The sequence below is a fragment of the Dama dama genome, chromosome 1 (assembly GCF_033118175.1).
Source record: "Dama dama isolate Ldn47 chromosome 1, ASM3311817v1, whole genome shotgun sequence".
NCBI classification, from domain to species: Eukaryota; Metazoa; Chordata; class Mammalia; order Artiodactyla; family Cervidae; genus Dama; species Dama dama.
The window spans coordinates 72,797,758-72,825,741 of NC_083681.1; the positions used below are offsets into that span (position 1 = coordinate 72,797,758).

General features: G+C 54.9%; 1 protein-coding gene and 1 non-coding gene across 4 annotated transcripts in view; one reads left to right on the top strand and one right to left on the bottom strand.

The window, feature by feature from the left end:
* Nucleotides 1-393: 393 nt before the first annotated feature.
* Nucleotides 394-27,984, top strand: part of CD82 (CD82 molecule) — a 54,885-nt gene continuing 27,294 nt past the window's right edge. The window contains exons 1-2 of one of the 3 annotated variants that reach the window (XM_061152266.1): nucleotides 406-549; nucleotides 736-919. The gene's annotated coding sequence lies outside the window, so the exon portion shown is untranslated. Of the gene's footprint in view, nucleotides 550-735; nucleotides 920-23,685; nucleotides 23,742-27,984 lie in introns of all 3 variants that reach the window. The other 2 variants (XM_061152267.1, XM_061152265.1) reach the window with 2 other exon arrangements.
* On the bottom strand, nucleotides 3,166-3,288 carry LOC133064917 (small nucleolar RNA SNORA61). The gene has a single exon (XR_009694771.1). It is a non-coding gene; the product is annotated as a small nucleolar RNA SNORA61 (small nucleolar RNA).

Consider the following 27,984-nt stretch of genomic DNA (forward strand, 5'->3'; position numbering starts at 1 on the left):
GGACCTTCCAGCGGCCTGGGAGGAGCCTGGAAAGGTTGAGGAAGGCTGAGGAGGGGGCGGGACCGTTAGGTCGCGCTGAGACTGGGGGCTTCCCACCCAGCCCGGGCTGGAGCTCGGGGCCTGGGTCAGAGAGAGCTTTATCCAGGCAAGGCCCAGGGGCTGGAGGTGGGGTGGGGTAGGCCCAGGGTGACCGTGGGGGCGGGGTCGACCGGGAGTGTTTTGGGGGGGAGCCGTAAGAGGGGCGGGGCAAGGGGCACAGCTCCACCCGCCCCAGGGCCCGAGGAGGGGGTAAGGCCTTGTTCCCGCAGAGCCTGGGGGCGGGGCTGGGGCCCCGTCCAGAGGCCGAGAGGGCGTGTCCAGGGGGCGTGTCCCATGGAGGGGCGGGGCCAGGCTGAGGCCGTTGAGTTCCCCGAAGACCGCCGGGAGGGGGACTGACGATCGAGCGACTGAACCCGTCGCTGCGCGGTCGGACGCGGAGGACTGGGGCGCGAGCGGGCGACTCTTGGGCTTGCGGCGCCGAGCAAAAAAATAAAAAAGCAGAGGCGGCAGGTGAGAAGTGGGTGGGGGAGGCCCTCCGGCAAACCACGAACAAGGTTAGTCTTCGCCCCCAACTTCCAGAGCCCGCTCGGGGCAGCTTTCTCGGAACAAGTGACAGGTCGGGCCGCGAAGGCAAGCTGGTGGTTGATTGAGAAGGAACTTAAGTTCCCAAGTCCTGACCGCTACCCCCCCTCCCAGTTCTCCGGCTCCGCCGCGCACCAGCTGTGTGACCCCAGGCGCCTCCCCCCATTAACCGGCTTTGGACCTCTCGGGTTCCGGTACAAGGAGGGGCTGGACCCAGGTGGACTCCGTGTTCCCATTGCCCTTTCTCGCTGGAAACCCTCGGAAGGTGAGGCCGGCAAGTGAGAGCGGACTGCAACAGGTATTTGAGATCGCGTCACCCAGACTACAGTCTGTTTCCCTGTAGAGTGGCACTGAGCAAAGAGAATTTCTCTGAGAGCTTGAAGCGCATTGCTCGAAGGGTCGCACTCGTTCCTCTGATGGGACTTGAAGTCACAGGCCTGGGAAAGCTGGGGGGCCGAGGGGGCGTGGTGACCCAAGTCGGGGAGGTCTCAGCTTCCCCTTCCCCCCACCCCTGAGAGCCCAGTAGGACGTGGGGTGGGAAACTCAGCCGGACTTTGCCCTCCCCCTCTCCTCAGGGCTTTTCCAGGTGAGCTGGCTTGGGAGGCCCCTGGCGGAAGCTAGGGGACAAGTTCTTATCTGGGTGAGTGGGGAAGACTAGGAAAAAATCCACCAAACGTTGGGCCCAAAGTCAAGCCCAGAGCTTGGGGCTCTTGCTGCATGCCAAGTTCCTTCTTGGGCTGGAGGTTTATGTCCCTGGTGGCGGTAGCTGCTCTGCGTTGGGCCAGAGTAGCTGGTTCGGTGGTCAAGGAGTTGGAACCACATTGGTTTGGATTCCAGTCACTTTTCATGCTTCAGTTTCCTCATCTGTTAAAATGGGCATGGTGATGATAAGCAACAGTAGTGGTGGTGGTCGTTGTTTAGCCTTTAAGTTGTGTCCGACTCTTTTGTGACCCTGTGGACTGTAGCCCGCCAGGCTCCCCTGTCCATGGAATTTCCCAGACAAGAATACTGGAATGTGTTGCCATTTCCTTCTCCAGGGGATCTTCCCGATGACCCAGGAATCGAACTTGCGACTCCTGCATTGGCAGGCGGATTCTTTACCGCTGAGCCACCTGGCAGGGAGGACTTAATACAATAATGTGTATACAGTGCTTAGCAAGGCGCCAGGCACCCAGGGAGCCCTCCCTGTATGACAGCTGCTCTGATGTGGACGGGCAGGTGATAGACTGGCTTCCTGCCTGGGAATGAGACTGTTTTTGGAGGGCTGGCTGAAGCTCTTCCTGACCTTGTGAGAGCCAAGACTCGCCACCTGCCACCAACAACACTCTGTCCGTTTTGGGGTTGGGGGGAGGTGTCATCTAGGCCAAAGACTGGCTGAGTTTTGGGTAATACTCTTGCAGTCGTTAGGTGTCTGGTTAAATAAGCCCCCAAATGTTTACTCAACATCTATTATATATCAGATGGAGCTAGGTGATGTGATGTAGAAATGAACTCATTTTGAGTTGCTCCCAGTGGGGTCCCTATCCCCACCATGCCTCTGCTGGAGAAGATAACTCACACCCAGAGCTCAAGGCCAGGTGAGATGTCATGGATGTGGAACTGCTCTGGTGGCCAGAATCCAGCTCTTCCATTGCATGCTGGGCTCAGGGTGGAGGTGAGGGGCAGTGTGTGCACCTTTTATCTGTTTGATCAGGGTTGGGCACTGAAGGTGACTGACTCCTCGCATCTCCTGGCAAGATGAGCCCTATACTTTGGAACCAGCTTGAAAAGCCCTTCTGGAGAAAGGGACAGCAACCCACTCCAGTGTTCCAGCCTGGAGAGTCTCATGGACAGAGGAGCCTTACAGGCTACAACCCATGAGGTCACAAGAGTTGGACATGACTTAAACCACCATGGGACAGAGTTTGATTGAGGGCTGTTAATTATGTGGAGGGGACACAGCCTGTGTAGGTACGGGAGGGGTGGTGCCCAAGAGAGGTGGGACCCTAGAGAAACCAGGGCAGGGGGTGACGGGGTGACAGGGCTTCCCGGAGTTGTCGAGACTTGAACAGGACTTTCTGCCTGCACTCCCAAGTCCTGCTTGGGCTTAGATCAACTTGGGGCCCCAGACTCCCTCTCTAAGCTTTTGAGTGGCATAAGATTAAGAGTTTTGTGTGGTGGGGAGGGAGAAGGGTCAGTAGGTGTTGCCTGTGTGGCGGGGGGAACAGGGAAGAGACGTTCCTTTCCAACAGTGCTTAGTAAGCATCTAGGGGAAAGTCCTCCCACCACCCCTCCAGCCCATGTGATGAATGATGGATGATGACACGCTGACCCCATCCTTAGTTGCTTACAATCTGGTAAAGAACTTGGACAAGGGGACTCTGATAGGAGACAGATGAAGAGTCAAAGGGATCTTCAGGAAAGTTTCTGGAGCAGGTGAAGTCTTGGGTGGGCCTTAAGGATCTCGAAGGTTTCAGCATCCACAGCTAAGGCTGTGTTTTGGGTAGAGGGGAATGCCTCGAGGAAGGTAAGGGGGTCAGCATGTTCAGGGGAGATTTTTTTCAACCTTGTTTGAAAGTAGTCCACAGGCTATGCAGCAGATCCTATAAGCACAGCTTCAGTACCACTGTGCCTCCTTTTATGACCACCAAGACCAGGGTGCAGATTTGATGGAAAAGGGAAGAGGGGTCAGGGAATTTTGAAGAAACTGCTCACTTGATCAGTCTGGCTGAAGAGTTGAGATTCGGCAGGAATGGGAAGGGGGAATGGTCGGTTGCCTCAACTCGTGGAGGACTTTGAATGCCAAGATGAGATGTTTGGATTTGCTTTATAGACCTTGAGGGCTGCTGAAGGTTTTCGAGCAGGGGAGTGACCTCGCCAGAATTGCACTTTAGGATGGACAGTCTGCCAGATGTGCTGGTGTTCAGGACCCAGCGATCAAGGGAGAATGAACCGATGGCGGTAGTGATGGGGAAGGAGGGGTCACAGGGGCTTCGGGGAGGTCTGGGGCTGGAGGGGGGGAAGGCACAGTCAGAAGGGAGGGATGAGCGAGTGTCCCAGGATGTGCCCTGTGTTTCTTTCTATCCCAGCCTAGATCGAAGAGCATGGCAGACACTCAGGAAGGTGGTTGGGTTGGGCTGGGTGGGTAGGGACGCCGGGGAGGGTGATGAGTGCTACAGAGTGATAGAGAGGGAGTCGCCCAAGAAGGCTCTGTGTTTGCCCATGCAGGACAGGCGTCTGAGGGGGGAGTGGAGGGAACAGTGAGCCAGTCATCAGGGGGTGGGGGCTGGAGAGCTGGCTGGCTGGAAAGAAGTGCCTGCAGCCCCTCCCCTCCTCGTCCAGCCTAAAGAGGGCTGGGGTGAAAGGTTAGCCAGTGGGAGCACACATTTCTCACATCATGGGGGGATTTTTTTGGTTCCTCCAGGGCTCCTCTGAAGTTTTGGCAGTGTGGGGCAGTCCCCTCTCTCTTGAGACCTCAGAGTTTTGAACCACTGCCTGGAAGCTCCTCCCCACCTTCTCACCCCCCAACCCTGGGGACGCAGCCCCTGTCCCCCTCTGAGACCCAGACAGCCCCTCCCGGCGCAGAGGGGGGCAGCCCCAAGCCCCAAGCATTCCTTTTGTGTTGTAGCATCTGGGGCCCGCTGGCACCCTGTGGTTTTGGCTTGGCCTTGACCCCTCGCTCCAAATCTTTAAACCCACTTTCTCCACCCCACGGGGAACTCAAGGGGCGGTTACGATTTCACCGAGAGCATCAAAGGGTCAGGAGTTGGCTGTGTGAGAGGCAGGCAGGAGGGAAGAGCCTGGGCCCCTCTCTAGGACAGGCCAGGGCCGGGCTGCGGTGGGGGGCCGGTTTAATCTCAGCAGGAACTGTCCTGCCCACCGGCTTCCCCAACCGTAAGCCTGGGTCTGAGGAGACAGGAGGGAAGCCCAGAGGTAAACATGGGCTGAGCGTCCTGCTACGCCGGCTTCCCTCTTCCCCTCAACCGCTGACGCTGCCTGGGAGGAGGCCAGCCGCAGGCCCAGGGCCTCTGTGACGGGCCCACTTGGTGTCTGAGGGCTGCCTGGTTCCTGACTCATCCCTGGGGTTCCCCCGACACTTGTAAAGTAGGGTACATGTGAATGTGCGCGTGCACACACACACACACACACACACACACAACACAGGGTTGGTACAGAGTAGAACTGGGCAACTCTCAAACACACGGCAATCGATCCCACTTCCTGGCCTCGCCTACTACCTCTGACCTGAAGCACCCTTGCTTCTTTCTGCCTGTCCACAGATTAGGAATATAGACCAGCATGGTGGTGAAGAACTGGAGCCGAAGTTTTGGCCTTGCCCGTCCCTAGCTACGTGACCCTTTCTGAGCCTCAGTTTCTAAATCTGTACATTGGAGATAATAATGCTTACTACTTCATAGGGTGATGTGAGGATAAAACAAAAAAAGCTGCACGTGAAGCGCTTAGCAATTTTCTGCCTGCACATGGTGAACCCTCCCTCAACGAGAGCATCCACTGCCCTTATTTTCTACATCTGGCCAGTCTTCCCAGGCTGTACCAGACTGCTCCTCAGGCCCCCGGAAACATTCCCCAGAGCCCCAGCCTTCCATATAGGCCCTCTGTGCCTGCCCAGCGTTTGTGTGCACGTGCCCCAAGACACCAGTCATCTCTGCCCGCGTGGGGTCCTTCCTGGGGGTCGCTGGGTTTCCCCAGCATGACGCTAAGCTTCCTGAGGGGAAGTGGGTCTGCACATCAGTGGCAGACTTCCTTCGAAACCTTTCCTTGCCCTTCCCTTCTTCCCTCTGTGCTGGTCTACACGGGGCCCTCGCCTCTCCGCTGCTGTCTGGCCTCACATGGAGTGTCCCTGGGAAGCCTCCCAGTCAGGGAAGGCCCCGTCCATCTCTGTGTCCCGGCTGCAGGCACAAAGCCTGGCCCACATTAGGCACTCAGGAATGGAGGTTGAACGAGTGAGTGATTCTCCTCAGGGTGTCCCAGTGGGACCCAGTTTGAGCCAGATCCTCGGTGACTCCTGGGCAAGGGTGGGGCCGGGACGTGGGGTGTCATGCCCCTGCCTTGCCCTTCAGGACTGCCCACCCCGGGCCTGGAACTGGGGTCCAGGGAGGTGGGGACATGGTGGCTGTTGCTTCAGCCTGGGTTTCGGCTTCCCTTGTGAGGCCCGGCCTTTCCCCTCCTGAGAGGGGAAGAGCCCAACTTCCTCCAGCCCCAGCCTGGTGGGGGCATCTCTGGCTTTTAGTGAACCCTGACTCAGCCAGAAAAGCCACCTTCACGTCAGCAGTTATTTGTGCCAGGTGCCCCTGTCCCATGAGGCGCAGGCTCAGGGCTGGGGGATGGGAAGATGCCCTCCCAGACCCCTGCTCCCCTCAACATTGTCCCTGGAGACCAGCCGGTGGGGAGCTCTGGGAGGCCTGTCCGCTCTCCCTCTGGCTTCTTTCCTGGCTTCTTTCTTTGCCTTTCTCTGGGCCCCACCCCTGACGTTCCCTGCTGTGTTGAGGGGTGACCCAGGATGGGAGTTGCTGAGGATTCTAGACCTGGGTTCATAGCACCCATGCAGAAAAAAGGATGAAGTGCTGGAAACGGGACGTTAGGAAGCCCAGGTTTGGTTCCTGGCTCCACTGTGAAGTGGCAGCGGGCTACACTTGTCAAGTGGTCCAGGGGCCTGGTCCCCTAGGGCAGTTCTCTTGCTTCTCAGGCAGTAAATGCTCCAGAAGCCTGCCGGAGGTCCAGCTGGCCTCAGCCCAGGACAGTGGAAAAGGAACCATAGGCAACATCGTGGACTCTGGAATCGGACTATGGTTTCCACTTCTGCTGTTTACCTGCGGGGTGTGACCTTAGGCACACCCTAAGGGTCTTAACCCCTCTGCCCATCCATTTCAGCATCTAAAACGTAGACAGTTATAGTATTTATCTCATAGTGTTGTTTGAGAATGATACGAGTCAGGGTGTGTGAAGCCTGTGTGATACGTGCATGGCACACAGTGAGTGCTTTTTATTAATATGTGTCAGCTGTTTGGGGTAATGTTGCTATTACTAATGTGCTTGCGCTCAGTCGCTTCAGTCATGTCTGACTCTTTGCGACCCCAGGGACTGTAGCCCAGTAGGCTCCTCTGTCCATGAAATTTTCCAGGCAAGAATACTGGAGCGAGTTGCCATGTCCTACTCTGGGGAATCTTCCTGACCCAGGGATTGGACCCACATCTCTTGCATCTCCTGCCTAGGCAAGTGGACCCTTTACCACTGTGCCTCCCGGTAAGCCCCTAGGGAGCAGGATTTAAGTCTTTGGGGGCAGTGTTTGGTGAATGGCTTGAGTCTGGGAATCTGGAGACCTGGGTTCTGATCTCAGCTCATCCTTTACTTGCCATATGATCTTGGGCAAGGGATAGCCCTTCTCTGGCTGCAAAACTCTTATTACCGTACATTTGGCTGCACTCGGCTTTTGTAAGAGAAGCCCATGCGATATTCACAGTGGGGAGCTGCAGGGTTTGATTTAGGGAAAGGGCTTGTGGTTGTCCACCCTGTTCTCCTGCCCCGAAACAGTCACTGGAGGTGGTCTGGTCCCCACAGTGTCATAGAGACACACCAGAAACAGAATGACCGGGTGCCCCCCCACATGACTGCATTCAACAAGGCTAAAAAGCAGATGAATACATTTATATACAACATAATAATGGGATTATCTAGATCAAATTACAGGCTTTTTTTTTTTTTAACTTTTCCCCATTTTCTGAATCTTCTGCAATAAACCCGCATTATTTTTATGCTCAAGAAAGAAAGAACACACACAATAAAGCTATCAAAAAACGTACTATACATATTTAAACAGAAATGCATTATGTGAGCTTGGGGATCACATTGAAGGTTTTGTTGTTGTTAATAAATCATATTTATTTCAAAAGGGGGTGGGGTGTTGGTTTGAAATGAATGTCAATTTGTCAAGCCTCAAAAGACTGCGGGAGTGTCTGTGGAGGAAGCCAAGCGTCAGGCCTGTACGGGAGCCCACTCCAGCCTGCATCGTGGTGGACACGCCCGAGTGCTGCCTGGGGTTGAGAAAGCGTTTCCACAGTCCTTCATTCCAGAGGGCTGACTTTCCTCACTTGTCAAATAGGGATGATAGTAATAACAAACAATTCAGAGCGATGCTGTGAAGCTAACAGGAGCTTCACACTTTAAGTTTAGAGGGAAGCCCCCTCCTTCTGAATTTGGAACCAAGTGAAAAGCGCAGTTGTCAAAGATGGAGCTGCAAAGGAAGGCAGGAAAACGTGGCTTTAGATCTGGTGCCCGGAGGGCTGACTAACTCTCTTCCCTGAAACTGGCAGAGTTACGCGTCCGGTCACAGGCGGCTCTGAACAGGAGCCAGCCTCTCTGCAAGAGATGGTAGTGTACAGGGGAGTAGCCCAGGCGGAATGCTCCCAGCAGGCAACCTGGTTCACGGAGAAGGGCAGACCCCCACTGAGCGTATGGAGTAATCTCCGAGATGAACCAATCAGACAAGCCGCTGCTGGGGGTCCTGGCCTGAAGAGAAGAAGTGGGTGGAGCCAGGCCTCCGGTGTTCAGCCTGCACGGGTGTTCAGGGAAACAGGTGGAGAGAAGAATATGTGTTCCGCCTCAAACCTACAGGGTGCTTCTAATGATACCTGTTAGGCAAATACTGATTAATGTTCATTTGACGTTGCTGACGTTAATGTTAGCAATGAGTAATTCTACTACCGAGGCTGGAAAATCACTCTCCCACTCACTGTCTTAGGAGATGGAATATGAGAATGCTGTTGCAATGGGACACGATGAGACGTCCTTACATATAAAGGAAATAGAAACTCAGTGGGGGTGGATATGACTGCTTTGTCTGAGATCTCGCCACAAGTGAGTGGGTAACCAGGCCCTGTGTCACTGTCGGGCACGTAGGCAGAGAGGCCTCTGTGGCCTGACCCCTGGCTTCTCTGAACTCACAGCTGCAGGAGGCCATGTCCGAGGCTCTCCGATGCCCCTCTGATCCCTTCTCTCACCACTTTCGGTGAGGATTAAATGAGATCATAGCTCTGGGTGAAACAGTAGTGGGCCCAGCACAGAATACACCCTCCTTTCAAGCCAGAGGATGATGAGGGTGATAGTGATGAATGAAGGCTGCCCTTACCACCCCTTTGGGGAAATAACAGAGTCCTCCTTCCCCAAAGACCGAGGTCCCTGATCTGGAGCGAAGAGTTTTCTGGGGCTATTTGGAAATCTGGGGTCAGGAGGGCCTTGGGCCTCTATGGGCTCAGTCTTCCATCAGACTGTCCGAGCCCAGCTTCCATCTGTGTGTGCTTTTGGCCAAGAGCGAGGGCAAAGCTGGGGGCTTGTGACTAAATTCACAAGATCATATAATGCTGTCTTGTGAGCGGCATTATATTTCCCTGAGTCAACCTATCTGCCCCGTCTGATCCCTTGGACAACATTCAGCCTTTGCTTGCACACCTCAAGGCTTGAAGAGCTCACTGCCTTTCATCTCTGGACAGACCGGACTCTTAAAAAATTTCATGTAGAATTTGAACAAACCTATCCTCCCTTCCATCCTGATCATGGTCATGGGGACCACCTGGGGACCATGCGGAGTATGAATACTCCCTGAGTGTGTGTGGGGGGGGTTGGTAACCAAGCCTCCCTTATAGCACCCTCCCCCTCTGCCCTCAGGCCAATGATTCTGATGAAGGGAAGAGACATTTCTAGCAACTTTTTAATTGTTGTTTATTTTTACTAATTTTTATTGGAGTGTTGTTGATTTTACAATGTTAATTTCTGATGTACAGCAAAGTGAATCAGTTGTATATATAATCCAATATCCATTCTTTTTAGATTGTTTTCCCAAATAGGTCATTACAGAGTACTGAGTAGAGTTCCCCGTGCTACACAGTAGGTTCTTGTTAGTTACCTATTTTATATATAATAGTGTGTGTATATCAATCCCAATCCATTTCTGTCATTTAAAAAAAAAAAAACCCTTCATCTCTGCCTGAACTAATGGGCCCTTTAAAAAAAAAAAAAAACACTTTCTAATTACTGAAGAAATAGTTTTGTGGAAAAAGTTTGAGGGTGAAGAACAGATGCGAAGGAGGAAATAACTGCTCAGAGAGAGATAAGTCCTGAGAAGGGCTTGGTGTTCACACACACACACACACACACACACACACACACACACACACGATTGGGATCTCACATATGAACCACTTCCTGTGCTGTTGCTTTTAGGTTAACACTATAGAAGGAGGATTTTTCCATGTTATTCAATATTCTTCCACAGCGGGTTTCCCAGCTCCATAGCATCACACCACGTGGATCTGCCGTGACCCAGTTAAACATTCCCCTGCTGTTGCACATTTAGGCCGTTTTGAATTTTTCATTCGTGCCCACATTGCCATAGTGACCACCTTGTCCATATGTCTGTTTTGTTCTCAACTTGAGTGATCTTCACAGACTGAATTTTTCAAAGTGGCTTTCCTGTCAGATAATTTTTAAACTCAAGGTCTGAGGACCAGATTCTCAGGGAAAACCCTCTCTGTGATATGTACCAGGGTGTATGTCCCCCCCTCCACCAACATTTAGCTCCAGGTCTCCTGAGGGGGGCTTCCCTCATAGCTCAGTTGATAAAGAATCCGCCTGCAATGCAGGAGACCCAGGTTCGATTCCTGCGTCGGGCAGATCCCCTGGAGAAGGAAATGGCTACCCACTCCAATATTCCAGCCTGGAGAATCCCATGGACAGAGGAGCCCGGTAGGCTTCAATTCATGGGATCACAAGAGTCGGACACGATTTAGAGACCAAACCGCCACCACCTGAGGGGAGAGGCACCGTCTGTCCCTCGGTGCTGAGCAGGCTCACGGAGGGAAGTGGGCAGGCTCTTGGGACATGTATATGGAACAGTCAGAGACGCAGAGAAAGACAGATACGAAAGAGCTTTTCCTCTACGACTGCAGTCTGACTTTTGACCCTCGTGTCGGGGAGCCTGGCGTGTCATTAACTAATTATGGGATCTTTACTATTTAATGACCTCTCTCCATGGTGATTCCTTCCCAACAGCCTGCTGGGAGCCAGGGAATGGGAGATGAGTCTGTGGGAGGAAGTTTCTCTGGAATAGGAGGCAGGTCACGGGGTGTTGCAATGGTTCTCAAACCCTGACGTACATCAGAGTCTCCTGGAGGGTTTGTTAAAACGCAGATCGTACAGATTCTGGTTCCGTCCGTCTGGGGTGCAGCCTAGGGATGTGTGTCGCTAACATGTTCCCGGGACGTGCCGCTGCTCTTGGTGTGGGATCATAGTCTGAGAATAATGGAGTAGTGGGTTAGGGCAGAGGAGGCTCTGCAGTGAATTTCAGCTCCTGGGGTTGCTGCCGGTAGGAACCTTGGCTTCTTTAACAAAGGCTGGTGTGAGATCTGAACTCAGCTTGCCCCTGCCCCTAGCTCATCACCCTTCTCCAGGATGCACTATTACATAACTGTGTGCAAGAGGAGAAGATATTCACCACCATTCCCACTTTATGGAAAGGAAAACTGAGGCTCTGACAGGTGACCTGATAGGTCCAAGGAGAGCCACCAGGAGGAGCTCTAATTTAGGACCCCTGACGTTGTCATCTTTCCATGCTCCTCCTGAATACCCACCCGCCTCCCCAAAAAATGCACATGCTGTCTCTGGGCTTCCCCGCGCAGGGGTCGTGCAGGAGCAGAGATGCAGTCCCTGGGCCCTGTGCCCGCCCTGGGGGACTGACTCCACGTGAGGGGATGGGCAGCCAGGTTCCCCCACATCGTCTCTGAGCCAGCGTCTTGCTCCACATCTTACCCCCACTGACCATCCAGTAATGTGATCTCCTGCAGAGATCTCGTGTCCTCCAGCCAGTTTACGTTCCCAGTTATGGTTCTGGGCCACTCCTCTGGGAGGCTGGAAACTTTTCTCTGGTTGAGCCCGGGCGCTGTCCTGGCAGGCACAGCAGAGGAAGGGGAGAGAGCCCCATCTGATGTGTGTCAGGCCTGGCCCTGGACACTTTGCAGCCATGATGTCAGGTCACCCTCCCACCAGCCCCCTCCCACCAGTAGAGGTTATCATCACACACACACACACACACACACACACACACACACCCATTTACAGATGAGGGAACTGAAGCTCCCATGGCTGGAACGACTTGTCCAAGATCACAGCTGGAGGCGGCAGAGCTGGGCTTTCATTTCCAAACCCCAAGGCTGGTCCCCCTGGTCTGGAGTGGTAGCAGGTCCTGGAAGGAGCTGGGATGTGGGGGACACAGCCTGTGCCCCACCCACCTCCCATGCAAAGAAGGTCAGCCCAAGCGACGGGGCTCCCTGGGGACTTGGGGTCTTGCAGTGAGAGGACTCTGGCCCAGCCACTAGGAGCCATAGTTCAAATCATGTTCAGGTGCCCCCTGGCTGTGTGACCATGGCAAATCACCCTCTGCCTTGGGGCACCCAGGTCTTCATTTCTCATAATGATACCTTATGCTTTATAGCTTTTAGCAGAGGACGTTTTCTCATGTGCTTACTCCTGCAAGCCTCCCAGCCCCTTATGAAATAGGCAGGGGGTGGTGATTACTGGGCCCATTTCACAGATCATGTCCGAGGCGGTAAGTGAGATGCCCAGGATCCTATGGCTAAGGAGGGCCTTGAGCCAGGACTTGAACCCATGTTGTCTTTGCTTCCCATCTTGAGCCTGGTCCAGCACCCCAGCTGCCTCCTAAGTAAGAAGGGAGAACTCTGGGCTCCTTCTGTTCTCAGCTCAGGATTGGGGGTCCCAGGACTCTTAGTTGGGCTGTTGGCTCTTGGGTGCCAGGGGCCCAGGACTCCAGGAAAGGCTGGCCAAAGATCCTCGCTCTGGGCTGGGAACCATGGAGAAGGAAGATAGGGTTGTCCAGGCTGCCCCTGTTACCGGTTCCTGCCCAGGCCCAGGCATGTGAGGTTCCTGGTGGACAGGGGGTGGTCTGGCCAAGGTCCTCCTCCCACTTCAACCCCTGGTCTCCCTGAGGACTGTACCTGCCCTCCAGATACACCATGCAGAATTTTCAGATCTCAGGACTCAGCTCCCCTGCCCTCTGGTTCTGCCTGAATGCCTTCAGCTCCTCTCTCCTGGTCTGAATCTTCCTCATTCCCTCCAGACCCAACTCCAGTCACCTTCTTCCCTGTGGCCAAGCCAGCTTCGCTGTCTCAGGTTCTGTCCTGCGGGTGAGCTGCCTCACAGGATTAGTTAATGCTCCAAGGTGGCAATGAGGGCAGCGACCGGCTGCTGTGGGCCCGAGCCGCCGGGGGTCTGCGAGCGCTGGGGACAGCCGAGCCACCCATGGTCAGCCTCAGACCTGCTTCTCTCATACTTTGCCACCATGAACAAGTCACTTCTCTTCTCTGGCCACTGGCTTCCCTCTAAAACTAGAACGCTATCTTCCTCACCGGTCACTGTGAGGCTGGCATGAGATGCAATGGATAAAACACCGACCGCTGATGTCCAGTGAGTTTGAGGCTCTCGGGAAACGCTGGCCACTCTCCTTTCCCTGCAGTCAGCTTGGGTTTCATTCCTCCTCCACCACCCAGCCCAGGGGCTGGATGTCTGGTTGGGCCTTGGTGTTAGGCCTGAACTCTATCTGCTCAGGATGGGGGCTGTTCTAGGCAGATAATGGGATGATTGGGCAGACAGACAGAATCAGCTCCCAACAGGCTCTGCCAGCCCCACATTGTGACCCTGGGCACGGTACCTCCTGAGCCTCAGTTTCCAGGTCTGTGGAAGGGGCGCACACCTATGACCTGTGTTCCTAGGGTCACACGGGGCCTCCTGGGAGAGCTGGAGGAGTAGGGGTGGGAATTCAGGTGGCCTGAAGCGCTGTGTTCTCCCTCCCAGGAGCCTGGAGTCCGGCCAGTCACAATTCATTTCCATGTCCACTTTCCTCCTGCGACACAAACAGTCTCCGTTCCCTCTGGCCCCCCGGAGGCTGGCCAGGCTGCTGTGTTCCTGGCTCTGGGCCTGGTGTGCGGGGTCGCCAGCCCTCCGGGCTCCTTTCTCCCTGGGCAGCCAGGGGAGCCGGCCCAGGCCTGAAGCCCCACCTGACGGGAGGAGGGTCCCTGTGCTGAGAATTTTGGAACCCCATGCCTGGTCCCTGCAGCTCACGGGGGGCACAGACCCTAGCAGCAAGCCCCTTTCCTTTCTACTTCTGTCCATCTGTCTGTCTGTATACCCTCCTCCTCCCAACTCCATGTGGCCCGGAACCTTCTCACAGTGATAATCATCGCCATACTTCCCTTGATTGTGCGAGAGCATTTTTATTTCCCAAGCCTGTCTCCTCCCTGTAAGGCAGGAGTGAACTGCGGTTATCCGAGGCAGGGGAGGGGACTCTTCAAAGCCCGCAGTGGGGGCCTCATGACCTGTCTACCCAGCCCCGTTCCCCAGCCCTCAGTGGGCCTTCGTGTCTTGTCTGCATTCTGCCGCAGGCGTGCCCCTGGAGTCGGGAGTGGGAAGTGGGTTGTGAGAAGGTTAGGGTGGTAGAGCCCTAGATCTCCAGGGTCGGGGTGGCAGGGCCCCTGCTTTGGGGGCTAGCAGAGGGACTATACCCACGGCTGAGGCGGGGCAGCTGAGGTTGATGGAGAGGAATGAGTGTGGAGCTAGCTGGGCTTTTGCTTTCCTCCCCAGGGCCTGAGCTGGGGAGATTCCAGGGGGCTGTTTGGGACCTGGATGCTCATTTCGGTGGCTTAGGTGCTGCTGCCTGAGGTCAAGTCCCTCATCCGGCTTCAGCTCCTTTAGGCCTGGGAGTGAGTCCAGCACCTATCTGGTGATAAAGACCCAGGCTGCTCAGGAATCAGCATGTGTGTGTGTGTGCACCTGTGTCTCTGTGTGTGTGTCTGTGTGTGTGTGCCTGTGTCTCTGTGTGTGTGTCTGTGTGTCTGTGTGTGCACCTGTGTCTGTGTGTCTGTGTGTGCCTGTGTCTCTGTGTGTGTCTCTGTCTGTGTGTGTCTCTGTCTGTGTGTGTCTCTGTCTGTGTGTGTCTCTGTGTGTGTCTCTGTGTGTGTGTGTGTGTGTGTGTGCCTGTGTCTGTGTGTATATGTGTGTGTGTGTCTGTGTGTGTGTGTGTGTCTGTGTGTGTGTGTCTGTGTATATGTGTCTGTGTGTGTGTCTGTGTGTATATGTGTCTGTGTGTGTGTGTCTGTGTGTGTGTGTCTGTGTGTGTGTCTGTGTGTGCCTGTGTCTGTGTGTATATGTGTGTGTGTGTGTGTCTGTGTGTGTGTGTGTGTCTGTGTGTGTGTGTCTGTGTGTGTGTGTGTGTCTGTGTGTGTGTGTCTGTGTGTGTGTGTGTCTGTGTGTGTGTGTGTGTAGGAAGAGGGAGGTGCCTGTCCAGGCACCGCTTGGCACTCTCTGAATCTGCGGGAGGCCGAGGCTGAGAAGAGCGGGCTGAGGTGGGAATGGGCCTTGGTTGAGGCCGGGGGGGAGAAGGGTGGTGTGGGCTGGTCCATCCAGGAGGCCGCAGTGGGAGGCAGGGCTCTCAGCGACAGAGGAGGTGAGGGCAGATGGGTGGTCTCGGGGGCAGAGTTGAGCTGGCTCCCAGGGCAGCGTCCTGCCTGGAGCAGCAAGGCCTGCAGTCCTGGTCAGGGGTCGCCTCAGGGCCGCCTGGGCTCTTCCCATGGAGACCGGAGGGCCTGAGGTCTGGAGCCCGGAGCGCTGGCTGCCCTGGAGGCCCTCTCCACCGGGGGTCTGTCTGTCCTTCTCCGCCTGTCATTCTCTCTCTCTCTTTCCATCCCTGCCTGTCTCCCTCTCCCGCCTCTCTTTTTATCTCCCCTGCCACCCGCGCCCCACCAGTCTCCTGTGCCTCTGAAGCCAGGGCATCTCTGGAGGGCCTTGCAGGGACTGAGGGGCCACCCTGGCCGAGCCCAGCGGAGGGGAGCTGTCCCGGCCCCGCCCCTCTGCAGTCCCGGGGGCCCTGGATAGGGAGCCCCCGCAGGCTGCGCTGGTCTCCCCTATGACCCGCTTTCCCCCAACTGCCGCCTGTCTGGGCCGGTTACACGCCCACCGGGTGGGGTGGAGCCCTTCCCCCAGCCTCGGGGGGCCTGGACCCCTGCAGCGACCATGGAAATGGATCCCTAGGCTGTTCCTCCCTGGAGCCCGTGCCCATCCTGGGGAGAACAGGCTGTGCTGGGTCTGGGGCCCGTGTCCGCAGTGAGTGCCCCGGACACTCTGGGTGTTCAGAGGCCCTCAGGATGTGCGAAGAGAGACTTGAGATCTGGTCTCAGAAATAGGAAGAGGGGAAGGCTGGCGCAAGCCCCCGGCAGACAGACGAACAGATACGCAGGGGAAGAGACAGGTGAGGAGGATGGTCTGCAGGATAGAGCAGGGACGCCCCCGGGCCCTGCCCTGGCCCCGCCTCCCCGGCTGAGCCAGGTGGAAGAGCCCGCTCCATCCCGCCCTCCTCCTCCAAATTCTTAGCGTCACAGACCTGCCCTTACCCTCCTTCCTCTTCCCCATCTTTTCTGCGTTTCCCCCCAGGACTCAGGAGAGACAGTGCCCCTATACCTGTGTGTGTAGCTCTTTGCCATCACTGTGTCTCACTCACCTCTCTCTCTCTCTGTGTCTCTCTCTCCGTCAGATATCCCCAAGGCCAGGCTAGCTCTTAGGTCTAGGAAGGTGCTGAGAACTACAGCTTGGGAAGTAGGAAGTATTATTCCACTTTTCAGATGAGGAAACTGAGGCTCAGAAAAGTTAAGTGACACCGAGGGGTGGGCAGAGCTAGGGTTTGAACCCCTATCCGCCCGATGCCCACCCCAGCTACTCAGGCCAAGATGGTCAGGGCTGCCAGATAGTGCCCCGTGTGTGTCTGCATAGGAGAATGTTCTGGGAAGGCTGCTTGGAGGAGGTGGCATCACCGTGGCCCCATCTCTTCCTCCCCGAGCCCAGGGTGGGGGTGTGTGTGCTATGGTTGCTGCCATGTGAGGTCCCTGATTAGAGCTTCCCCTCCTTCTCCCCAATCACCTTGCTGAGGGCCCACACCCAGCTCCCAGTCTCCATCTCCGCAGCCCCGACTCAGAGGTTAACCCCTCTTTAGGCACCTGCCCCCAGCTGGCCAGGCCCCCGGGTGGGTAGGGTATGCGAGCTGGGACCTGGTGCCTAGGCGGAATGTCTTCAATTGGCTGGGTCCAGAGGCTGGGCTGTGAAACCCAATGAATGTAGGTTGGGCCTTGGCGAGCTTACTCTAGTTTTCTATCATGAATCACTGCATTTCTGCAGGTAGTACGTTTATGCTCAGGGCCTCTGGTCAGGCTTCAGGGTTCAACTCCCAGCCTGTGGTCTGTGTAAACCATGGGCTAGTCCCTTTGCCACCCTGAGTCTCAGCTTCCTCAACTGTAAAATGGGTTAAAAGCAGTGCTTGCCCCGTAGGGTCGTTGCAAGGATACACTGAGCCAAGTGAACAACTGAGCACAATCTCTGGCGGAGAGTAACTGCAAGGAGGCTCGCTTTTGTGATTCTTGAATCCTGGGGTCTGTGTTCTAAAGAGCCCCACAGAGGGAGAGTGGGAGGCTGGGTGGAATCACTGGGCCCAGCTTTATGACATTGCTGGTGTCCAATTGCTCACTTTCCGGTCTGTCCCCTCTCCAGACTGAGCACTCCCCGGGGGCAGGGTAGGTTTCATCCATTCATTTCCTGTGTCCAGTCTGGGGCTGGACTTAGGGGTTCAATGAACTGCATGGACTCAGGACAGAAACCTAGCAGACATGGCCACTTGGGGGGCCCTCTGGGAGGGCAGCCACTCAGGCTTTCTGACCCAGGCTGCTGCTGCTGCTAAGTCGCTTCAGTCGTGTCCGACTCTGTGCGACTCCATAGACGGCAGCCCACCAGGCTCCCCCGTCCCTGGGATTCTCCAGGCAATAACACTGGAGTGGGTTGCCATTTCCTTCTCCAATGCATGAAAGTGAAAAGTGAAAGTGAAGTCGCTCAGTCGTGTCCGACTCTCAGCGACCCCATGGACTGCGACCCCATGGACTGCAGCCTACCAGGCTCCTCCGTCCATGGGCTTTTCCAGGCAAGAGTACTGGGGTGCGGTGCCATTGCCTTCTCCGTTCTGACCCATGAGCTGTTCTTTTTTATTTTTGGCTGTACTGGGTCTTCGTTGCTCCTGTGGACTTTATCTAGGTGTGGTGCTCAGGCTTCTCGTAGGGGCGGTTTCTCTTGCTGCAGAGCATGGGCTTAGGCAAGCAGGCTCAGGAGCTGTGGAGCATGGACCCCAGAGCCTGGGGAATCTTCCTGGACCAGGGGTTGCCCAATGTTCCCTGCATTGTCAGGCAGATTCTTAAACTCTGGACCACCAGGGAAGTCCCCATGAGCCATTCTGGAAGTCCCCTCTTGTTCTGGGAGGAGGAGGTTTGCTGCCCTCTTTGAGGTTGCCTCTGAGGATTAGTCCTCGGTTTACTCACATCCTGGGGGTTCTGCCCAGCCCTCTGCACCCACGGCTGCCAGTTGCCGGGTGTAGGGTAAGAGTTCCACAGCCGCTGTGTGCTTGTCAGACCTGCAGACACTTGGCCCGGCTCCTGGATACTCTGATTCCATGGGCTTTTGTGCCCCCACGTGAGAAGGCTTGGCGGTGGGGAGCGGTGTCACAAAGCTGTTAGGACATTGGACTCCAGAGTTGGAGGGTCTGGGACACAAAGTTCAGTTGGGCCACTGTCCTCCGTGTGACTGGAGAAGGTGCCACTACCTTCCCGAGCCCCAGACACCCCGCTTATAGGACAGAAGCTGTGCCCCACACATGGCAGGGGATTGTGGGGTTAAAGAAGATGAGATCAGTGAAGCACCGCTCAAATGGGGATGCTTTCATAAATGTTTATCTCATCAGCCATCCCTCTGCCTGGGATCTGTTTCAAGTTCTTGGGTGATAGTAACTTTCCAGGGGCAGTTTGTAGGAATCTCTCTGCACCCCGCATCTCAAGGGACAATCTTTATGCATACCCTCCTGCCATGTGAGGAGGGGACTCTGCCTAACACGACCTCTTCCCAGAGACTTCTGCCTCTGTCATACTTGCTTCCTAGAGTTTGGCAAGTTGATTCCACCATCTTCCTGAACAAGCTTTGATATCCCTGTTTTATAGATAAGGACACTGAGGTTCAGGATGGGTAGGCAGCTTGCCAAAGGTTACACGTTGCTGTGAAATGGAATTGGAATTTAAGTCTCTCTCAATTCAGAGTTCATACTGTGGACTGATTTATTATTCTGCCTCCACACCTGGGGCTGGGTAAGGGTCCTCAGAAGCTGACTGGCTCCCTGAGAACCCACTTGGGAATCTGGGTCTTCTTGTTAGGGCTCCTAGACTCTGGGGCTCCTGGGCATCCTCTCATATAGTCCTAAAGATGGTTGGATGGCATCACCACCTTGATGGACATGAGTCTGAGCAAGCTTTGGGAGCTGATGATGGACAGCGAAGCCTGGTGTGCTGCGGTCTATGGGGTTGCAAAGAATCGGACACGACTGAGTGACTGGACTGAACTGATCCCTTTAACTTAGCATTTCCCAAGTAATATTCCCGAATGGCTGGTTATCTCCTCAGCCCCTGGAAACAGAGCCCTGGGAGGGTCACCTCAGGCCAGGCTCAGTCCTGCCTGTCCACCTCAGGTGCTGAGTATATATGTGTATTTCTCCACATGAGTCATGATGTGAAACAGGTTGGGAAGTACTGACGGCTCTAGCAAGCCCCCCTCCTGCTCTGTACGCATACACTCCCCAGAAGAGTGGGGATTCAAGGTCCTCTTTGTGTCTCGGTCTCTTCCTCGTAGAAATGAAGGCTGAAGTAGGTGATGTCAAAGGCCTTCCTAGCACTGTGAATCTGAGTGTGTGAGCCTTAGCTCCCAGGGTTAGGAGGGAGCAGGGTTTGCATGGGGCCCAAGCAGCCTGCAAAAAAACATAGGAAAGGGTGTCACGGAGAGGGAAAGATCAGAGGCTATGGTTCAACCTCAGCTTGGGTCTTTGGCTGCATCGGGCCTGGTGGGGAGGTTGCAAGATTCGAAGGGTCTGCTTTTCCCCAGGCTGCACCCTCTGTCAGAGCGGCCCCTTCTTCATGCCGAAGGCCCTCTGGTCGTATTGCTTGGGCTTCAGAGAAAAGCAAGGAAGGGCCACATCTGTTGGTCTCATCAGCCCCTGAAAGAACAGCATGGCCAGGATTGGTGGGGCTGATCTTTTCCTTCCTGAACAGGAAGCCAAGAGTCAGGTTTTGGAGCTGGGGTGGGATGGGGGGTCAGGCAAGCAGACCAAGGTACGGAAGGGTGGGGTTGGCGGGCTCCACCATCGACCCCCTTCGCTTTGGCAGCAGGTGAAGAGAGAGGAGCTCTGGTCTCAAGGCAGGCCTGAGTTCAGTCAGGGCTTAGCCACTCACTTGTGTGGCCCGAGGCAAGTCACTGAACCTGAGTCTCAGTCTCTTTATCTGTTAAATAGGGGTGATGATGTCTCAAGGGTTGTTATAGATTAAATGAGGGGTGGTGGGTATGGGCTGATACAGATGTGGTGCTGTCCCTCTGCTACCGCGATGTGGCCGGGTGAGACAGGCAGAAGGCCCTGAGCTCTGGCTTGGGCTCTAGGAGATCAAACCAGTCCATCCTAGAGGAAATCAGTCCTAAATATTCAATGAAGGACTGAGGCTGAAGATTCAATACTTCGGCCACCTGATGTGAAGAACTGACTGTTTGGAAAAGACCCTGATGCTGGAAAAGATTGAAGGTGGGAGGAGAAGGGACGACAGAGGATGAGATGGTTGGATGGCATCACCGACTCAACGGACATGAGTTTGAGCAAGCTCCAGGAGTTGGTGATGGACAGGGAAGCCTGGCGTGCTACAGTTCATGGGGTTGCAAAGAGTTGGACATGACTGAGCAACTGAATTGAACTTGGGCTGTGAAATCCTGGGATTCCTGGGAAGGTCTGATCTGGATGTGTTTATTCCACCCCACAGTGGTGGTTGTGGGGTTTGCTCACGTGCATTGTGAGGAGCTGATAGTGTCCCCAAAGCTCTTTACACACCTCATCTCAGTCCTCCAACAGCCCTGTAAGATGGGAGGCCCTGCTGGTGTCCTCGTGTTAGAGCTGAGACGTTGGGCTCAGAGAGGTTGAGTAGTGTCCTCGCTGGTGGTCACACAGGAGGAAGCAGAGCTGGGATTCACACCGAAGTCCTGAGAGAAGCTGAGATCCTAATCATGCTGTTGTTTAGTTGCTCAGTCGTGTCCAACTCTTCGCGACCCCACGGACTGTAGCCCACCAGGCTTCTCTATCCAGGGAATTCCCAGGCCAGAATACTCGAGAGGGTTGCCATTTCCCCTGGAGAAAGAAATGGCAACCCACTCCGAGGGCCTCCTAATTTTCCAATTGCCCAGGGTAATAGCTTTTCATTTTTCTAACAACAAGGGGAAAGGTATGACCTGAGATTGAAAAGGAGGATATAGGGAGGCCAAAAAGCCAGCCCCCTCCAGGGAGGCAGCATGGGTTTCAGGAGACACAGCACCTGTGGCAGGTGAAAACAAACACAGCCACCTTGGCCCATCTCTTTCCTCGGGCCATCGGGACAAAGTCCAGAGGACTGCAGAGCTGGGTGGCCAGGAACCAGCGTGAAGGTGGCATTATCTGTTGGCAGGCGGGCTTCCAGAGCTGAGCAGCCAGGCCAGGTTTGCTCTCTCCTCTTTCTGTCCAAGCTGCCTGGGCTCCCATGAGATCAGTTGTCCAACTCACCCAACTGGCTGGACACCCAGGTCTCAGGCAGGCCTCTGAGACACAGCCCAGAGGCTCAGAGACAAAGGCCCTGCCTCCATGGAGGGCAGAGGCCTCCTTCCTCAGGTGGCCCAGCCCCGCCCTGCTTCACCCTGCCCCCCTGGCCTGAGAGCAGGGTAGTCACTCTCTGGCACTCCCTTGCACGTATCTAGAGGCTGGCTCGAGGCCCTGCAGAGGGCTTTGGGCTGTTGGTCAGGAAATCAACAACTTCCGGATCATCATCATCATCATCATAATTGGTGGCATTTATGAGACACTTACTAGGTGCCAGGCGCTTTACAGACACTAAATCACGTAAGCCTCACCAGAGCCCATTATTAAGTCCATTTTACAGGTGGGAAAGTTGAGGCATGGGGCTGAAGTGCTTGCCCAAGACTGCACATTTGGTAAGATATGGCAGCTTTGGTATCTTCGGGCAGGGACAGTGGGAGGATGGGGCCAGGGTACCTCCATGGATCGAGCCCTACTATGCGGAGGCTGAGTCCAGTTCACTGTGACACCTGCGAGGGGTGGGTGGGTTTAGTCTCTCCATTCACTGATCAGGAGGCAGCTCTGTAGACTGCGTGGCCTGGAGGTAGCAGATACAGGGGTGAGAACCAAGGATGACTGTGTGACGCAGAGTCAGTTCTCCTTAAATCTCTATGAGGAAGGCCCGGGGAACTGGGGCAGGCAGCAGGTGGAAAGAACAGTGTTCTGGACCAGGAATCTCCAAGTCTTCCATGGTGTGCTCAGCTCCGAGTTTGCTATGGGATCTGTAGTCTCCTGTGTTCTCCGGCCCCTCTGAGAAAAGCAGTGATCTCAAAAGTCTCCTCCTGCACAGCGGATATTGCGCCGGGGTGAATCACCCCGGGAATATGCCTCCAGGAAGAGCCGAGGATGGAGCAGAGGTACAGAAAGCTTCACATGAGATTCTCCCTGGCCAGGACCTGCTGCCTCAGGACTCCCAGGTCCGAGACATCCCCACTCAGAGCAGGGGGCCCAGGCCACGCTGGGTCTCAATGCATGAGAATCCCCTGGGAAGCTTAAAAAAATAAAACCCTAGTGTCCAGGAGGAGAAGAGGAGGACAGAGGATGACATGGCTGCATGGCATCACTGACTTGATGGACTTGAGTATGAGCAGGCTCCAGGAGTTGGTGATGGATAGGGAAGCCTGGCGTGCTGCAGTCCATGGGGTTGCAAAGAGTTGGACATGACTGAGCGACTGAACGGAACTAAGTGCCCAGGCTTCACCCTAGAGCAATTAAATCAGGATTTCAGGGTCTTGGGGGCGAGGTTAGCAGGGCAGGCACCAGCAAGGTTTAGAGCTAATTCTAAGGTTCGGCCAAGATTGGGGGCCACTGCTTTAGCAATCGGGAGATGGGGGAAGTAAGGCCCTGGCTTTCCAGGATTAGTGACCCCCTGAAACCAGAAGAAAGTGTGTGCCTGCCTGGCTTCATGCATCTTTCTAGAGAGAGGGTTCATGGCTTCTGTCAGCCTTTTCTGACCCAGCAGAGATTAAAATTCAATCTCTGGGGAAGGGAAGTAACCCCTTCCCCACAAGCCAATGATGTTATTTTTAAGCACCAGGGACTTGCCTTTTCATACTGTTCTTTACAGTAGTCACGTATGGATGTGAGAGCTGGACCAAGAAAAGGCTGGACCAAGAAGTGAAGTTTTTGAACTGTGTTGCTGGAGAAGACTCTTGAGAGTCTCTTGGACAGCAAGGAGATCAAACCAGTCAGTCCTAAAGGAGATCAGTCCTGAACTTTCATTGGAAGGACTGATGCTGAGGCTCTAATACTTTAGCCACCTGATACGCTCGGTTGCTCAGTAGCATTCAACTCTTTGCGACCCTAAGGACTGTAGCCCGCCAGGCTCCTCTGTTCAGGGGGATTTTCCAGGCAAGAATACTGGAGTGAGTTGCCACCCCCTCCTCCAGGGGATCTTCCCAACCCAGGTCTCCTGCACTGCAGGCAGATTCTTTACCATCTGAGCCACCAGGGAAGCCCTAGGCATTTGATGCAAAGAGCCAACTCACTGGAAAAGACCCTGATGCTGGGGAAGACTGAGGGCAGGAGGAGAAGGGAGCGACAGAGAATGAGATGGTTGGATGACATCATCGACTGGGAGGACATGAGTTTGAGCAAGCTCCAGCAGTTGGTGATGGACAGGGAGGCCTGGCGTGCTGCGTCCATGGGGTCGCAAAGAGTCGGACACGACTGAGTGATGGAACAATACCAAGAGACCTGAAGCTGCAGGATCAAAGTCGGTTTGCCTTATCCCCTCTAAGGAGCTGTTCCTGACTTCCCCAGACCTTCCTTTCCTTTCCTTCTTTCTGCAGATATACACGGAAGGCTTACGGTGTTCCAGGCACTGTCCTGGGCTCTGGGTTACCAGGTAAATGAGACGGATGCAGCCCCTCCCCTGAAGGAACCATATTCTATTAGAAGCACAGAACTAACAGAACCATATTCTATTCTAATAAGGGCTCCGGTCATGGTAGTGGAGCGTAAGGTGACTGCGGTGAGCAGGGCCATGTGATGGGCCCAGGTGTCGCCCAGGGGACACGAGGGGTGTGCACCAGGGGACGCCCCCACCCCACACCCAAGAGTCTGATGGCCTGATTGGGGCAGGGGCCAGGGGCTGCATATTAGCATATTTTGATTCCCACATGCAGCTGGAGTCGTGGCCAGCCAGCCAGCCAGCCGTGTAGATCAGGTGTTCAGGGAAGGCCTCTCGGGGGGATACCTCCACCTGCCCAGGGGAAGGGAGGGAGCCAGCCTGGGTCTTTGTGGGCAGCGTGCTCCTGGCAGAGGAACTGCGAGGGCAAAGGCGCTCCGGTGGGCAGGGACCTGGTGTGCAGACATCAGGAAGGAGCGGCCTTAGGAACGAACCTGTGAGCGGGAGGATGGAGGTGCTGAGGATGGAGGCGGGGCGGGGCCAAGCGGGCGGGGCCTCACCGGCCACATAAGAGTCTGGATCTTACAGAGAATGCCTCAGCTCCGGCACCATTGGAGGGTTGCTGGCCAGGATCTAGTTTTCATTTTCCCAGAGCCCTCCCTGCAGTGGGCATGATGGCCTGACAAGGGCAGGAGGTGGGGCGGGGAGCTGGGAGGGTCAAGGGTTCGAGGAGACCCATCCAGCTGTGGGATAAAGGAATGAGGAGGAGACCCGAGCGTGGCTCTTGGGTGTCCTGTCTGAGCCAGCTGGTGGGTCGAAGGGCCGTTCATCTCCCCATCTCTGAATCCTGCAGCACCTAGAGTTCAGGAGCCCCAGCCCCAGGGGACCTTCAAGAGCCTTGGGCTTGGCATTTCCTAAGATGTATTCCAAGCGATGTTAGGCTGTTGAGTGATAGATGGTTTTCGGTCAGCGGTGTTTACTGCCGGGTGCCTTGGAGACGCTAATAGCCTAATGTGACCCTTGGGAAGAACTGGCGCTGCATAGATTTGGTGACAGGGGAGTCTCTAGTTCTGAATGGTGTGTCTTCTAGGACTTGTATTCTGAAGAACTACCCTGGAAACTGCCTCTGCTCTGGTCCCAGCCTCTTCACTTGACAGTTGAAGAGGCAGGTCCGGGGTGGGGGTGGGAAGGACAGTCACCTGGGCTGGGTCTCAAGCAGGGCGTCCCTTCAGAGCAGGCGCCGAGCTTGAACCCCCAGACTCGGGGCCTGGAGAGGCCACAGCACACCGCCCCCCACCACTTGGTTTCCGCAGGGCTGTTCAGGGACACCCAGGTTCCAGGGTCAGGCTGGGGGTTCCTCCTTCATCAGGCAAGGGATAAACCAACCTCCCACTCCACTGGGGTGAACTTACAGGGGCCCGGCACAGACGAGGGGTTCTCCTAAAGAAGGGGTTCTTCCCCTCGGGCTTCCCCCGTTCTTGCACCGGGGAAGGTGAAGGAGCCGTGACTGTGGGTCCTGGCAGGCAGAGCTGGCCCTGCGTGCACCCCTACACATCCCCCACCCCACCCCTTGGGACAAGACAGAAGTCTGAAAAGGGAGTCTCAGCTGACTTGGGGGCAACGGATCTCAGGCCCCCTTTTGAGTGACCACGCATCTGAAAAGTCCTGGTTTTCCATGTGGAAGTTCCTTCCCCTCCCCTTCACCTCTCTATCCACCTCTCTATCCATCTGCCCACCACCTCTCCATTCACCCCTCCCTCCATCCAGTCATCTGTCCATCACCCACCTATGCCTTCATCCATGCATTCATCCCTCCCTGCATCCATCTAGTCTCTCATCCAGCAAATTTTGGATGAGCCCACGTTGACCTCATAAAGAATACATCACCTTTCCCCTCAAGATAGCACAGTCCACAGGGGAGATGGACAAGTAAGTAGAAAATTGCTGTACAGCATCATGAGTTATAATAGTAACCCCCATTTATTGAAAGCTTCCTTTGTGCCAGGCATTTTACCCACATTATCTAGTTTAATCTCTGGGCAGATCTGCCAAATGGGTTATATGTTTTTTCTTCTCACAGATGAGCAAGGTGAAGTTCAGAGAGGTTAAGTCACTTGTCCAAGGTCACACAGCCAGGAGGTGATAGAACAGCGTTCAAACCCAGGCAGTCTGATGCCAAAGCCTGTTGTGGGAACTGCTGTAGTAGCCAGTGCCGCTGGAAAGAAGCAGAGGGGGAGAGCTCCCAGCCAGCCTGTGTGTTAGTGGGGAGTGGGTGGCGGTGATGGTGGTGGCAAGGATGGCCAGAGTGGGTTTCCTGGAGGAGGTAGATGTCTGAAGTGAGTGTTAAAGGATGAGCTGGAGTTAGTAAAATACCAATAGTGTAATAATTTCATTGTACAAACTGATTTGGCATAGAATTTATATGTTTGGTCAATTTAAATCGAAGTTGCTTAGAAATGGTCCGTTTACCTACTCTAAAGTATTCCATGAAGTCAGCAACTCCTTCCTGCTGCTCATAGAGCTATCTGTGACAGTTCCCTGGAATTTTCCAAAAGAGATGGGCTTGCATCTCCTTCCCTTGTTTTGTGACTGTCAAGACGTCCTCATAGGAAAGCATGGGCAGACCTTCTCGTGTTTACAGAAGGTGTATATAGGAAAGCCTAACATCGGGAGCCTCCCTCTTTGTCTAATTTCATGTGCAAATGAAACGCTCACCCATCGCTTCTCGGGAAAGCGCTGATGAAGACGCTTCCCCAGCTCCAGCTCATCCAGCCCTGACTGTGCCAGGCACTGACCTCACTTTTCTTTATAACACGGGCTTCCACTGGGCAACGAGACCCCGGGAGTCCCTTCTCTGGCCATGCATTGGCAGAACGAGGGTTTGAACCCTTCTCTAGGGATCCTGTATCTTCTCCTTCCTGATTATTCAATTTCTGCCACCCAGCTCGCTCTCTACCAAGATCCCAAGCTACCAGCAGCCCTGGTTCTTGCCATCTCTTCCAGACACGTGTGTGTACCATCTGCTCCCCTGCACCGGGAGCCTGCAGACTTCCATAAAAGGCCAGGCAGGGAATGTTTCAGGCTTTGCAGGCCAGTGGTCTCTGTCACAACCAGTCCACTTTGCCATTGCTTGTGATAGCCATTATGGGCAAATACATAAAAGGGTGGGCATAGCTGGGTCCCAGGACAACTTTATTTATTTGAATTTTATGTGTTACAAGATAGTCTTTTTATTTTTTCCCACCTACTTAAAATGGTTGGCGGTCAGGGAAGATATGATTTGGGGCTTCCCTTGTGGCTCAGCTGGTAAAGAATCCCCCTGCAATGTGGGAGACCTGGGTTTGACCCCTGGGTTGGAAAGATCCCCTGGAGAAGGGAAAGGCTACCCACTCCAGTATTCTGGCTTGGAGACTTCCAGGGGTCACAAAGAGTCAGACACGACTGGGAGACTTTTCTACTTTTCTAACTACTTAAAAATGTAAAATCTGTTCTTAGCTTGTGAGCTCTACAGCATCTAGAGGGTGGATTGGATTTGATCCACAGGCCCTAACTGGCCACTCCCTGCCTTACACCAACCCTTATTCTTTCCTTTTGGATAAAGAGACTGAGGTTCAGGCCCCTAGAGTGTGACCCCAGGCCCTCGGATTCCGACTTTGGGGTCTCCTCGGGGCTTGGTGGTCGTTGTGGTCTCACTGAGGTTGATGTCACCCTGTATCAGGGGCAACCTGGGCGTGTCCCCAGCCTGAGCTGACTTCCAGCCCTTCGTGGGACCGCCCATCTTCTGCCCAGCATGGACGACGTGTTCATCTCTTGCTCCCTGTTTCTCTAAGGGGTAGTGCCAGCACTCGCGGGGCAGAAACACTCTGTATCCTGGATCTCGGCCGACAGGTCCAGGAACCACCCATCGCCCCAGACTCTAATTCTCAGCCCCTTCTCTTCCCTCAGGTGAGTCTCAGGTAGTCTCTGGGCTTTCCCTGATTGGCCAACCTACCTGTCAATCATGCAGCTGCCTGTTCAAGCATCTGAATCCATCCAGCTGCCTCCTGGAGAGGAGGAGGTGGCCTCAGGGGCCAGGAGGCCTGGGTTCTGTCCTTGCTGGTCCATTTACCCATGACCTTGGGCAAGCTCCTTCACCCCTCTGAGCTCCAGTTTGCTCATAGGATGCTGAAGGGCTTACTTTGCTGAACCCCTAGTATAATTTGAGTGCGTGAAGAGAGACCAGCGAGGTTGCCCGTGGTAT